We start from the raw sequence: 16,268 nt of genomic DNA, 5'->3' as shown, positions 1-16,268 counted from the left end.
GAAACTGACCATGATTTACGTGTTACAAAGTACAAACTATGGCAGCTGTTGCATACATTTGGTTACAAATACAAAAAGATAACTTGAGAAAATAGGGCTGTGTTGTGTGAACGGTCTGACATTGTTCGTCTCCGAAATCATTACCTTCGTACCATCAAGCAGAAACGTGAAGAAGGATATGAGCCCGTCTTCTTAGATGAAGACATGGGTAAATGCGTCACACACAGCCAGCAGTCAGTGGGTACCCAGTGGTGACTGTAAGGAGTCTGGTAGAAAGTTACCAATGGGAAAGGGTGAAAGACTCATAGTTCTCCATGCTGCTTCTGCTAGTCAGGGTTTTCTCCCAGACTGTGACCTCGTCTTTAGAGCCAAGGACAAAGACAACAGGGACTACCCTACAGAAATGAACGGCAATGTATTTCTGGAGTGGGTGAAAGATAAATTAGTCCCTGCTTTGCCTACCAAGTCTCTCATTGCCATGGACAATGCACCGTATCATAGTGTGCAGGATCCAGAAAGCAAGACTCCAAACTCTAATAACCGTAAAGGAGACATGGTTACTTGGCTGCAACGGAGGAACATTACCTTTCCTTCTCGAGCGACGAAACCACAGCTCTATGAAATCATCAAAACTATGAAACCTGACCCCGCGTATAAAGTTGACGGTTACATCAAGGGTCAGGGTCACGCTGTCTTACGACTGCCACCTTATCACTCGAGTTGGTATGGGGCATCGTCAAGGGTGACGTTGGACGATCGAACACAACGTTCAAATTACGAGACGTTGAACAACTCGTAAAGGAATCCCTTGGTCGGGTAACAGTAGAAATATGGAGGCGTTGTGTGGCCACAGTCGTTGACGAGATAGAGCCACGTTATTGGTCACGAGATGGACTACGGCCAGCAACAGTCCAACATAAAAGTGGCAGTTGTTTCAGGCACCAGCAGTTCCGACGACGAGATCTATGGCATGAGCGAGACCGATTGCGACTAAAATTATCATGAGACGGCCCCTCTAACGCTCTGTCATTTCCCCTACCACAGGACGTGCAGAGCATGCGTGCTTGCGCTGTTCCTTCCACGGCTTGTCCCCCCTACGTGTCATGTACACATTTCTGTACAAAATTACGTGATAGTTTCTTAAAGAACTTCATCCGTCATGGGTCTTAAAATAAACAAAATTCATATTTTTTGGGTACAGGGTATTCATGGTCAAATACAGTATTGATGTTTCATACACTTTTCTGGATTTCGAATTATTTTGCAATTCATCGTTCTCATTTGGAGTCAAAGGGACTGTACATGTTGTTGAGATGGGAGCTGGTCAAATAGGCCACATGTTAAATAGGCCACAAAAGGTGAAGTCAAATAGGCCACACAAAAAAAGTCAAAAAGGCCACTACACAATGACAAATAGGCCACACTTATAATAATAAATATAATTAAAGCTGCAAGCAGCAATGGCGGGCTCCAAGTACCACTGTGCCCAAACGTCCATGTTCGAATCCACAAAGGGTTTCCTTGAACCAAATCCTTCAAATGTAGGTACCACTTGCAGGGTATCGCCGCTACGAAATTGTCATGTTCAGGGGTGTCCGAGTCTGTTCTCAAGCCACTTCCGACCTTGAACATGTTCGATTCCTCAAAGGGTTTGCTTGTACCAACTCCATCCAAAAATAGTCACCTGACATCGCCGCTACGAATTGGCGTGTTCAAGGGGTGTCCCAAATATTAATCAAATATTACCACCAAGCGATGTTACTGTTAGCATGCAAACAAGAGCAAAAGATGAGGTACATATGTCCGACTAACTTCATGTAAACTTTCAATAGTTTCTGTGGAGAACCTTACAAGATATGATCTTTAAAGTAATATTTCGGTGAAAAAAATGATCAAAATCAAAATTCAATAGGGTCGTTACTAAGAAAGATATCCAAAAACGGCTAACCGAGTTTGATGCATTATGTATGGAGACGATTCTCAGAAGGTTTGAAATCATTTCATACAGTGGATTCAGAGGAGATAGGATTTGAAGAGTGGTACCCAAAAACCCTGTGAAAACCTTGAATCCAATATAGCTGCCACACCAAGTGACCAATGACCAAAGTCAAAGAACAAAAAATGTCAAGCAACTCAAGCAGCAGATACATGCAACGTTTCAAAGTAATCGGATAAGACGTTGCAGAGCAATAGGGCGAAGTACATCTGAAAAAAAATCTGTTAATTTTAGTTATCTGCCCATGGCCTTTGGGCCTACGGCCTTGGGTTTTTGGCGGGCACTAGTACCCAACAGTCTACATACACACAGAAAATTTGAACAAAATCATGCCAGTGGTTATTTTGGTAGGTCTGGTACAAAAATCGGCGGAATAATAATAATATTAAATCAAACGCTAACACTGGTACTCTTCAGCCTTTCGTCTTGGAGACTCTTCAACAGGCTGTAACTTCTTTGTCAGTTGGGCTCAAGTCAAACAGATAAGCGTTCTGCGTTCGTCCGGGCCCCGAGTTCCTGTCACATTGCTGAGATAAAGTCCTAAACCTGTTTCCGACCTCGTTCATATTGGAATCCTCAAAGGGTTTACCTGTACCAACGCCGTCAAATGTAGAGAACCTCTTGTGAGACATCACCACTACTAAATTGACATGTGCCTGGGTGTCCCAGGATGTTTTAACCAATATCCAACTTTGACCATGTTCGAATCCTCAAATGGTTTGTTTATACCAACGCCATCAAATGTAAGGAACAGCTTGCGGGAAATCACCACATGTCCTAGTGTGTTCTAAACCCATGTTTGACTTCGACCATGTTCCAATCCGCATATGGTTTGCTTGTACCAACTCCGTCAAAAACTAGTCACTGTTTGCAGGACATCACCGCTACGAAATTGGCATGTGCCAGAGTTTAACCAGAGTGTTCGAAACCCTTTTACCACCCAGACAATGTTCGAATCCCGAATAATCGCCTCTTAAGACAAGCATGGGTTGCTGAAGACCAATTCTAACCCTCATCTTCAAGGGTTGTATATATAGTGTAGAAGGCATTTGACAGTGAAAGGGAGTATTTCGGTGAAAAAATAATCAAAATCCAAATCAAATATAGGCGCAACTAAAAAAGATATCTAAAATCGGTGAAGACAATTTGTTGTGTTGTGTGTGGAGAGACGTCTCAGAAAGTTTGAATGCATTTCATGCAGGGGATTCAGAAGAGTAGGGATTTGAAGACAGGTACCCAAACAAAACTGTAAAAACCTTGAATAAAATATGGCCGCAACTAAAAAAGATATCCAAAATCGCTTAAGACAATTTGTTGTGTTGTGTGTGGAGAGACGTCTCAGAAAGTTTGAATGCATTTCATGCAGGGGATTCAGAAGAGTAGGGATTTGAAGACAGGTACCCAAACAAAACTGTAAAAACATTGAATACAATATGGCCGCAACTAAAAAAGATATCCAAAATCGCTTAAGACAATTTGTAGTGTTGTGTGTAGAGACAATTCTCAGAAAGTTTAAATGCATTTCATGCAAGGGATTCAGAGGAGTAGGGATTTAAAGACAGGTACCCCAAAACACCTGTGAAAACCTTGAATCCAATATGGCTGCCAAACCAAGTAACCAATGACCAAAGAACAAATAATGTCAAGCACCTAAAGCAGCAGACACATGCAAATTTTGAAAGTAATCGGACACGTGGTTTTGGGGCACCATAGCTTAAAAAATTACTTGTTTTTCAGTTATCTGCCCTTGGTCTTTGGGCCTACGGCCTTGGGAATGTTTACGTATCTAGAACTCAACTGTCTTCATACACATACAAAATTTCAAATTTAGAACCATGTCTTTGTTCAATAAGAAACTGATAAGTACATGTAGCAGTGTGACGGCACGAAACTAGGTTTGTTGGGAAAGTGATGGAAGCAATCTATAGGACATTTTCATGTTTACAATACTCACCCTTAATTCGAAGAGAGAACAGAGTTTATCATGGAAAAATGTTTCATGAGCAAAATGTTTCATTGGAAATATATGTCGAAGCAGGTTTATTCATAGCTAATGTATAGCAGAGAGACTAAGCGACTGACCACCCATAACAATGTCAACATACCCCGGCCTTACAATGAATGTTAACATAACAGCCTCGCCTGAAGCTTCACATTCATAAATTGTGTGACCAGTGTCCCATATTTATTTATTATATGTTAGGGAACATGTGTTGTACATTTGTTATTTTAAAAGAGAGTTATTTCAGAGAGAATATATGTGGGTATTCCCCTCATTAAACCTTTCTTTCGTTGGTGTCTATTAAACGTATCCGGTATTTAATACATTTGAATGATGTAGGAAAGTTTGTGCATGTAGATGTTGTACCTGTATCCGAATCTATCACACCTTTCAATAGATCAATTACGGTTCTAACCACAACACGCAATATGACTATGAGCGTGGTTAGCAGTTCATATTTATAAACACATCGTAAATGACAGATTTCTGATGAATGAACTCGCCCGCACACATGTCTATAGGGTTATGTTCGCCCGAACTGTAAACAGTGACACATTGATAACAGGAAGGGTGTGTGGAATGCACTCGTCCTTGTAAGGGTAAAATACGCGTTTAAACTCACCATTTAAATTATGACATTACTTTTTAGATGTATTGGTATCAGTGAGTGAGTGAATTTAGTTTTACGCCACACTCGGCATTATTCCAGCTCTAGGACGGTGGTCTGTCTAAAACGAGCTTGGACCAGATAATCCAGTGATCAACAGCATGAGCAGCGATCTGTGCAACTAGGAACCGATGGCACGTGTCATCCGAGTCGGCGAGACTGACCAAACGATCCCCGTCAGTCGCCGATAAGCATAGGTTACTGAAGGTCGATTCTATAACCCATGACGAAGACTATATACTAATATGATCGCTTTTTTAACATACTCACAAGTGTGCTGTGAAGAAAAGAGTGTCTTCCAAGAATCCCTGCACGTGTAAGACAGTATAAACTCAACAGTAGTGTAGCCCGACAAACAGTTTTACTCTCGCCAGCAAGTAAAGTAGAATTGAAGTAAAATTGTGCACATCATGTTACACGGTTAAAACTGAAACCGTACGGTTTATTTGTCATCGGGTTAAAAGGAAACGCTAGCATTGAAACATCAACTATGCAAGTCGGAAAAGGGCTGAATAAGTGAACGCCCTCTATACAAATGGTTCACAATAGAACGCAGCGCGGGTGATTCAAAAATAAGGCTGCCTTCAGCGTTATAGTCAATGCAGGGTGGCGTGACTACCTCGTTCTTGCGGTCTAAATGTAAACTACACTGCTAGCTGGCTGATTGTGTAGTCTTATCTATTTTGTCTGTATTTCTTTCTATACAGGTTGTCTAACGTTCATGGTGTACAACTTGTAGACCGTACAAGATGAATTTGATCCAACTAGACGTACATTTTATATCCTACATTACCCGGCGTATATCATGTTGACACAACCCGTCTCTATTGTGGTATGATGTACTTTCAACATACACCCTGTATTCATCAAACCAGGTCGCACGCTCTAGCGAGCGCGGTCAATTTGAAACGACCACGTGAGTTGTACACTAATTGTAATTTCTACTAACGCCTGAAATAAACGAAACCATTATTACCAATAAACAATTTGAAACGACGAGGTCACGTGAGTTGTCAAGCTTGCTCAATTCAAACTGGGCTGATGGGTACGGTCTGTCTATTTAGGGCAGCACGCTATACACGCTAGCGTTGTCCTGCTGGAACTGTCCGCCATGAACGTTGACGTGAGGAAGAGTGAGTGAGTATGGTTTTACGCCGCTTTTAGCAATATTCCAGCAATATCAAGGCGGCGGACACCAGAAATGGGCTTCACACATTGTACCCATGTCGGGAATCGAACCCGGGTCTTCGGCGTGACGAGCTAACGCTTTAACCACGAGGCTACGTGCGCGCCCATCAGCACGTGTGAGTAGGAAACGGGACTCGTCAGTAAACAGTACATTTCTCCACCTTGCACGTGCCCATCTAACCCTCTGTTGGCACCAAAGCAGACGGTCCGCCAGATGACGTGGGGTCAATACATGACGTCGAACAGGTCTTCGTGCCAAAAGTCCAGCCTCCCTCAGTCTGTTGCGTACCGTTTGATCTGATATTCTGCGTACACAAGGGATCTGTGTGGTTGTAGACGTGGCTGTGGTAGTGCGGTCTCGGATGTATCGTTCTTGTGCTTGGGTTGTCACCCTTGGTTTTCCTGACCTTGGTCTGTCGTCAACTCTGTTGGTGTATCGGGTCAACAGTGCGGAGATTGTCTGTCTGGATTCAGCCTTGGCATTCTGTCACCGCCTTTACTGCCGTTATAAGGACTGTATGAACAGCCGTTGATGTGGATTTTTATACCCATTCAGCAGGGGGCCTGCATGCCTAAATGCAGGATCCTGTGCTGCACGTTTTTACAGGCGGTTGCGTTTGGATGAAGCTGTACAATTGATCCCCAAACGCTACGTTTATGTGCTTTGCATGTGTTTTCGCGAATTATAGACACATCATCTTTCTGTTTGACTTATTTGGTTATCATTTAATGTAATTGTTTTAGATATTTGGCAAAAGTGTTTTTACATCTATGTCAAGTTTCTTTTTTTTTGAAGAGTATATATATCAATGTGTTATGTTCATATCTTACTGGTTTCAACTCCTCTTCTTGACCTTTTTATACAATGACGCAGGTGTCTAAATGAATTGTTAATTACTTTAATTAGTTATTAATTGCTGTACTTTTATGCCTATAATACGACCCTCGTTCTGGCATGAGTTTGTGCCCACACACTGAGATGGGACACACACTGAGATGGGACACACACTGAGATGGGACACACTCTGAGATGGGACACACACTGAGATGGGACACAGTCTGAGATGGGACACACACTGAGATGGGACACACTCTGAGATGGGACACACACTGAGATGGGACACACACTGAGATGGGACACACACTGAGATGGGACACACACTGAGATGGGACACACACTGAGATGGGACACAGTCTGAGATGGGACACACACTGAGATGGGACACACTCTGAGATGGCGCCAATTCTTGTTATAATATCTGGTATACACTCCCTCTTATTTCTCTGACATTGATTTAACTCCCCCTCGATTATCTAAGTATGTATTACACTTTCATGCCTATAATATAGGTGCAGTGATGTTAAGGTTGAACTGGTCATGATCAACTTCCATCTCCTACCCCTCCTCAGTTTCAGCAGAAACCTCAATCACAGGTGAACAATTCACACATGTGAATGAGAACTCATCACCACTAGCAACAAAGTCTAGAGATCTCTGTACCACAAGTCCTGTGGACTTGGGTCCTGTGGGTCCAATTATCAGAGTAAAGGATTAGCTGGCCAAATTAACATACTGTGACCACAAGAAGGGATGAACTCCTCAGTTGGTTACACAGAATGTGAGGATGTGAACTTGGTAACATACACATATTGTTAAAATCATACCTTCTTTTATTATCTTAAACAAATGTATATTTATTTCCTAATAATATATGACTTTTTCTGTGTAGCCCATTTGACTTTTTCGTGTGGCCTATTTGACTTTTTCGTGTGGCCTATTTGACTTTTTCTTGTGGCCTATTTGACTTCACCTTTGTGGCCCATTTGACTTTTTGGTGGCCTATTTGACTTTTGAAATCTTTGGCCCATTTGACGTGTGGCCTATATGACTACAACCCGCTGAGATGATCTCCTCACTTCTACATCTATTTTGGAAGATATTAGACATAAACACAATTAATGAAAAGTATTCTTATAACTGCAAATTAACACGAATATACACTCATACTGTAAGTAGGTCAAGGGTCAGATGCATTCGGGCAGTGTTTGAAGTAAAATGCTCGAATTCCAACTCGTGAAATAGTCGTTCATTGGTTTTTCCTGTAATTACAAATACTCTGCATGAAGCATAATTTGATTTTGCTATAACGGACAGAGGCTAACACCCCTGAAATTAATGCGAGGCATCTTATAGTGAGGGTAATACGGCCTTTGTTTACCTCGGTTGTAAGGCTCCACGTGCTCTCATCGAAGCCCAACGGAGAGCTAGCGATACGGTCGCTTTGGTGTTTAAATATATATATATTGTCATGCAACTCACTGTCGCAGGTGCAGTAGCATATCTATATAATTATGCAAAACAATATGTAAAGCGCCCGAAAATCCCGCTCTCCAAATATGATGTAACACTTTTAAGTCCCTGGATCCATCATATGTTTCCCATAATGTTCCTAAAACTGCCGTTAGCTGATGTTGTTTACATTATTGTCGAGGTTGTCTTGAATTGTCTTCTATAGATATATCATTGAATGGAGGAACAATAGCCACGGGAGTAGGGTAAAAACCTACCGTTCCACACAGACAATGGAATCCTCACAGCAGTATGTGTGAATCCTCACAGTGAACAATGAAATCCTCACAGTGAACAATTGAATCCTCACAGTGAACAATTGAATCCTCACAGTGAACAATTGAATCCTCACAGTGAACAATTGAATCCTCACAGTGAACAATGCAAACCTCACACTAAAACAATCCTCAATCTTGAATCCTCACACTAAAACAATCCTCAATCCTCGATCTTTAATCCTCATAGGAAAACAATCATCAATCCTCGATCTTGAATCCTCACAGGAAAACAATCCTCTCAAGCTATAACAATCCTTAGAAATCACAAAGAGTAAGTGGAGCATGATAGGTTTTAATCTACACAAACCTCAAAGAACAAGTCTCGAAAGAAGAAGTTAAGCATGATAGTCTTCACCCCTCACAACCTTCACCCTCAGTACAGCATGACAGTCTTCACCCCTCACAACCTTCACCCTCAGTACAGCATGACAGTCTTCACCCCTCACAACCTTCACCCTCAGTACAGCATGACAGTCTTCACCCCTCACAACCTTCACCCTCAGTACAGCATGACAGTCTTCACCCCTCACAACCTTCACCCTCAGTACAGCATGACAGTCTTCAATCCTCAATGCTCACATGTTTCACACAGCAAGTGGAGACGGACAGAACACGAATATCTACAACATATTGACGTCAACACACTAATATGAGTGAGGTAAACTTCTATCACTATCTTCAAATTAATGAAAACGTGACTCTTTCTATTAAATTTAAAACCAACGCATCCGATTTCGTTCCACAGTTTTCTGTTGTAATTGTATACAATACTCATTTATATCCACTCGTTCAAGAATTAACTACAATCGAAGAATTAGCTAATTTCATCCCTACACTTCAAACCTTAATTATTTCTCCAGTTGAAGACGATACAATGAACTTTTTACACGAATTTTACGAATACTGTTGTCAAAAATTAGAACATTCGATCGACATTTTATTATATCAAAGTAGATATACTTTTCATTCTCATTCCACACAAGTAAATGTCAACATACTAACGGACAGTGACAGTGACGATACAGACTACATTCACTCAGCACGGTTTGCATAATCCAACAACGATATCTAGCACACTGGCATTATGATTTTGATAATCACTAATATTTAATGTTTTAATGTTCACACAACACCGAATGTTTTTCATCCGATTTATCCATATTAAAAGAAAAGCAAAAATATTGCACTGTCATCCACCTTTCATGTGACTAAGTCCCACCCTAATCTCATCAACAGTTGAAACATAATATCTACAAAAATTGCTTATCATCGTGACTTTATCGAATCACCTCCAAATGGTGTCAGGAGATACTAAAAGTAGTCATGAATATGAGGCGTTACAAGGCGACTACCATTTCTCTCTCTCTTTCATCAATCAATGAACCATGAACCTTTTTTCATATGGTTTTCAATAGCAAAAGAATAAAAAGTACTGATTTAACCCGCAACATATTCTCGTTTGAAATACAAGTCTCTCACATATATGACCACAACAAAGAAATAAATTAACGTATTAATTTTACAAGAACCTCGCCCTTTTCTCACGAGGACGTATTTTTTAAACATTAATGCTCGAACTTGATAGCTCGGTCAAAGTATTGACAGTTTATGATATTCGACTTCCTACAGTTATCACACAGTTTGAAAAGACCGACATTAAAGCAAGTCTAGCTTTCGTATAAATCTTGAAACGTAAATATTGAGAATTATATTGCTATAAGAAGGTAAGTATCTTATATTTTTAAGACTTTGCTATCATAATGTAAATTAAACATATCTTTAAATATGTTAATTTACATACATGAATTTAAGCTTTTGTGTGTGTGTGTGTGTGTGTGTGTGTGTGTGTGTGTGTGTGTGTTATAGGTGCGGTTAGCTTGAGAGACTTTATCATTTGACATATGTACGTCGCTATCAATTAACTTATCATAATGATATCATTCTTCATCATCACGTGAAACAATAGCTACATAATACGAACATGTATTACCTTTGACAGCTTCTGAATAATGGTAGATACCGTAAAGTGTTCAGTATGAGAAAGAAATGATTAATGGAAGTCTTATATTGTTCTTTGTTTACATAGTCGCCACCTATTTCGTAAATTAGATATTTTTAACCATTGCAAAGTATGTGTATTTTGGTATTGTAAAATATATGCATTTCTTAATTAAAATTCATATTCTCATTTCCTTTATTCTTTTTTTTAAATATTTCACGGTAATTGTTTCCCGTTATTCTACAAATATAACAAACCTAACCTGATTATTTCACGTGCATGCAGGTACGTGCATACCCTCGTGTACACAATCTCATCAATCTTAATTGTAGGCGTGGTTTAGGTATTGCTGTCACTGTTTTTATCTAATCAGATCATTGTTCTACACCCCATATTATTTAGTGTAATGTCTGTTATTCATTAAAGATCTGTCTCCGAACTGTTCACATCGCCAACCATGTTTATCATCCTAGTTCGTATAACCATGTTTATCATCCTAGTTCGTATAACCATGTTTATCATCCTAGTTCGTATAACCATGTTTATCATCCTAGTTCGTATAACCACGTTATCTCTCGGTTCGGGGACAACTTTCCAATGCCGTCGACCAGCACACTGATTTGCACGACGGGACAAACACCCTTTCAGCACACCCGAGGCGGTGTATATCGCACCGTTTTCGTTATGATCATTCGAGGGTCCCCGGTCTCGGTTGTGCTGTAGAGGGAATATTTCCCAGAGTTGAAGGTATGTTATCTGCTTCATTCATTTTTAACTTATCTAATATCATTCATACATTCCTTCATGCAAATTGATTATTATAAATTGTTTATTATTTTATTTGAGAAAATCATAGGAAATGGCATAACATGCGATGCATGTATGCTGATTTCAGCATCTTGGTGAACGGACACATGTATCATGGTAGGTAATGTAGTTGTCTATAGAAAAATATATCTTACACTTTCTAGTGAAAAATTCGGAAGAAATTTGACTTAGTCGCACCATGCTTTCTACCATGTATCTTACTACATGAGACTTGGAAGTAGATTTTACGTACGACTCATTTTTCTGTCTCATTACTATTGAAAACCTAATAACTCATCCAGTTTTGTTTTATGTTGATTTCACTTAGTCTGTCTTACAGACCCTGATACAAATATATATCAAATACAGCCCATGCAAGTCTATAATGTTTGGCAAGTCTAGATCACTGCAGTATCTGAAAATGAAGAGAGTCACTGGGCTCCTTTTTATTATATTTTTATTAAGATAACTGAACAACTGGGTTTTTTTATGTAAGATGTGTTCATTTCAGAGACTAGATGTTAGTCTAGATTTCACTCTAAGTTGTTTACTAACATTTTTGACATTTTTTTTTTTCTGGTTTCAGGAATAAATAACACTAACTTACACGCTTCTACTACTACCACAATATTACCTATGATATCAGTAACCTATTCTCCGACTTCCTACACATCTCGGTCTACTTCGCATATGCTTCCCACTTCCAACACCGTCGCATCTATATACTATTTTACCACATGCACCAACACATACGACAGCTCATACACTGACTCTCTCTACAACGCTCACTTCTAACCCAACTTCAATCTCAACTGTGCTCACTTCTAACTCAACTTCTACTGCTGCTGCTGCTACTACTACTACTGCTACGACTATTACTACTACTACTACTACTACTACAACTACAACTACTACTACTCCTACCACAATGTTACCTATAATATCAATAACCCATTCTCCGACTTCCTACACATCTTGGCCTACTTAAGGTATGCTTTCCACTTCCTAAGTCGTCGCATCTGCCATTTTACCTCACGCATCAACACATACGGCAGTTCATACACCGACTCTCTCAACAACGTTCACTTCTACTCCAACTTCTATCTCAACTGCACCGCTCACTTCTACTCCAACCTCTATCTCAACTGCACCGCTCACTTCTAATTCAACCTCTATCTCAACTGCACCGCTCACTTCTACTCCAACTTCTATCTCAACTGCACCGCTCACTTCTACTCCAACTTCTATCTCAACTGCACCGCTCACTTCTAATTCAACTTCTATCTCAACTGCACCGCTCACTTCTACTCCAACCTCTATCTCAACTGCACCGCTCACTTCTACTCCAACCTCTATCTCAACTGCACCGCTCACTTCTACTCCAACTTCTATCTCAACAACGTTCACTTCTACTCCAACTTCTATCTCAACTGCACCGCTCACTTCTACTCCAACCTCTATCTCAACTGCACCGCTCACTTCTACTCCAACCTCTATCTCAACTGCACCGCTCACTTCTACTCCAACCTCTATCTCAACTGCACCGCTCACTTCTACTCCAACCTCTATCTCAACTGCACCGCTCACTTCTACTCCAACTTCTATCTCAACTGCACCGCTCACTTCTAATTCAACTTCTATCTCAACTGCACCGCTCACTTCTACTCCAACCTCTATCTCAACTGCACCGCTCACTTCTACTCCAACTTCTATCTCAACTGCACCGCTCACTTCTAATTCAACTTCTATCTCAACTGCACCGCTCACATCTACTCCAACCTCTATCTCAACTGCACTGCTCACTTCTACTCCAACCTCTATCTCAACTGCACCGCTCACTTCTACTCCAACTTCTATCTCAACAACGTTCACTTCTACTCCAACTTCTATCTCAACTGCACCGCTCACTTCTAATTCAACTTCTTATTCAACTTCTACAACTGCCGATGTGACGTAAAGCATTAACTCACTCACTCACTCTACAACTGCACCAACAATTACTTCCGACACCATAGTAACCATATCAAGCAGCGTTATTGCAGGTATAGTTATTATTCCTATTGGTTTTCGTGTTTTAATAATGGGTTGTTTTATATATCAAATAAGAAAGAATAAAAACGTTTCACCTCTCAATAATACCTATGAAATGCAACAGATCATCACTCAAATGTAGATCATCTTAGTTAAAATCATTTAATGTAAATTTAATGTAGATAGATGTTAGTATCATTTATAAGTAACACCCCTCTTCACACAACACCCAACCTCTTCCCAACACCTTTTTAGCCTCCCTAATGACTGCCACCGCAACAACACCCACGCCGATGATGACGACGATGATGATGATGATGATCTTGATGGTGATGATGATTTTGATGGTGAGTTTATTTTTAATCAATGATGATATTGAGAGACATATTCACAATATCATGTAACTAATTTATGAACTAAATATTTTTTTGCATTTATTCAGGAAAAGTAACTAATTATTTGATTTTGAGTGACATATACAAAATATCATGTCACTTATGAACTATTTTATCTAAAAAAAATGCATTTCAGGAAAAGTAACTACAATGCTGGATTTGATGCTGCTGATGATTTTGGGCTTCCCCGTCGGTTTGCTGGTGCGTATTTTATATCGCAGAAGACACACAGCTACCAGTATGTCCGTTCCATCCGATGCACCACCATCTGCACCATCCGACGAGCCACCATCCACACCATCCGACGAGCCACCATCTGCACCATCCGACGAGCCACCATCTGCACCATCCGACGAGCCACCATCTGAACCATCCGACGAGCCACCATCTGCACCATCCGACGAGCCACCATCGGCACCATCCGACGAGCCACCATCTGCACCATCCGACGAGCCACCATCTGCACCATCCGACGAGCCACCATCTGAACCATCCGACGAGCCACCATCTGCACCATCCGACGAGCCACCATCCACACCATCCGACGAGCCACCATCCACACCATCCAACGAGCCACCATCTGCACCATCCGACAAGCCACCATCTGCACCATCCGACGAGCCACCATCTGCACCATCCGACGAGCCACCATCCACACCATCCGACGAGCCACCATCCACACCATCCAACGAGCCACCATCTGCACCATCCGATAAGTCACCATCTGCACCATCCGACGAGCCACCATCTGCACCATCCGACGAGCCACCATCTGAACCATCCGACGAGCCACCATCTGCACCATCCGACGAGCCACCATCCACACCATCCGACAACCCACCATCCACACCATCCGACGAGCCACCATCTGCACCATCCGACGAGCCACCATCTGCACCATACGACAAGCCACCATCCACACCATCCGACGAGCCACCATCCACACCATCCGACGAGCCACCATCCACACCATCCGACGAGCCACCATCCACACCATCCGACGAGCCACCATCCACACCATCCAACGTAACACCCAGACGATCGCTGCCATGCACACCAAAATGTTCACATCTTCGAAGTGAAAGATGTATGATGAGGCTGGGACATCCTCCGGTATTGGAGATGATTGGTGAGAATGCTCTCTAGATCATGGGTTGCATGGGCACTATGTGTACATTGATACTAAGTACATATTTCTTGATATTGTAACGTGAAATAAACCCGAATCCATAATGTTTTGTTTTCGTTGTTGTCTTTAAAGTCTACTCTTGTGTTAAAGTCTAAGTCAAAGAAAGTCTATGTCTTTCGCAGTGTCCTGCATCTTCAAAATAATGATCTTATCTTCAAAATAATAATATTTTCGAATGAACTTTCTTTGACTTACGCTTTTAATAATAACCAAGATATGTACGGATGGAATGGAGATAACTAGGAAGCACATCAGGTACGGTACACTACGGGGAGTACTCGTGTCGTGCATGACTTTGTTTCACACGACGTTGCACACGAGTAACCTCTCTTTGCACAACAATAACATATAACACTGTCCAAGGGAGGTTACTCGTGTCGGCTTGCATGACTTTATTGCACATGAGTGACCTCCCCTAGACCGTTCATTTCACAACATAACATATCACAATTTTATTCATGGAACATTTGGGCGGGTACACATAGTGAATGGATACATCCTCCAATCGGCTGCTGGCACCATCGAATTACTGTTTGCCTGGTGTATCTGAACGAAAAATATAGATTTGATATAAATAACTTCAAAAGCTAATGTAAACACATACTCACATATATTTGGCACTAAGATAATTGTGGTAAATTTTTCACAAAATTATTTCCTAAATATTTCAAACAATTTTTATAAACTTCAAAAACTATTTCTTAAATAACTTATTTATTATAAAAACAATCATGATAGATTAATATTTCAACAGTAATTGTATTACTTTCAAGTTTTAACCAAATACTATTACAATAATAATTTTTAAAAGTATTTCCTAGAAAAGTTTTAAATGTGATAAACAATTTTATAAACTTCAAAAATTATTTCTTAAATAACTTTTAGATTTAATTATGATAAAAATAATTATGATAAAATAATTTACTTTGAAAAATCTTTTTTCTCAAAAATAGATTTAATTATTATAAAAATAATTATGATAGAATAATATTTCTACAGAAATTGTAATAATATTGATTTTCATAGCAGTGTTCTTCATAAACTTCACACAAAAGAATTATGTCCTAAATAAGTTTTAGATGTAATTGTGATAAAAGTAATACTTCTACAATTGTAGTTTATGACAATAGGATACTTACCACCATGTGCATAGGGTGTGGATCGGTTGACTCTACCAACAGCAGTGCTCCCTGCTGCCCCACTCACACCTACCGACATCATTGTAGGTGTTGTTACCAGAGGGTATGGGGCGGTGGAGGGGGGAAGCATCCCTCCAACATTTCCAACGCCTGCATTGTAGTTGTGATCAGTCACCTCTGGAACAGGTGGGGTGTCAGGTAGTTCCATCCCAAGTTCCATATCTTCC

General features: G+C 40.5%; 1 pseudogene; it reads left to right on the top strand.

Moving 5' to 3' along the window:
* Nucleotides 1–8,822: 8,822 nt before the first annotated feature.
* Nucleotides 8,823–13,688, top strand: LOC139455925 (uncharacterized; annotated as a pseudogene).
* The last annotated feature ends 2,580 nt before the right edge of the window (nt 13,689–16,268 follow it).

Source organism: Haliotis cracherodii, unplaced genomic scaffold, assembly GCF_022045235.1.
Source record: "Haliotis cracherodii isolate W230 unplaced genomic scaffold, xgHalCrac1.p SCAF_1, whole genome shotgun sequence".
NCBI classification, from domain to species: domain Eukaryota; kingdom Metazoa; phylum Mollusca; class Gastropoda; order Lepetellida; family Haliotidae; genus Haliotis; species Haliotis cracherodii.
The sequence above is the reverse complement of the archived record's forward strand: the minus strand, read 5'-3'. Positions and strand labels throughout refer to the sequence as shown.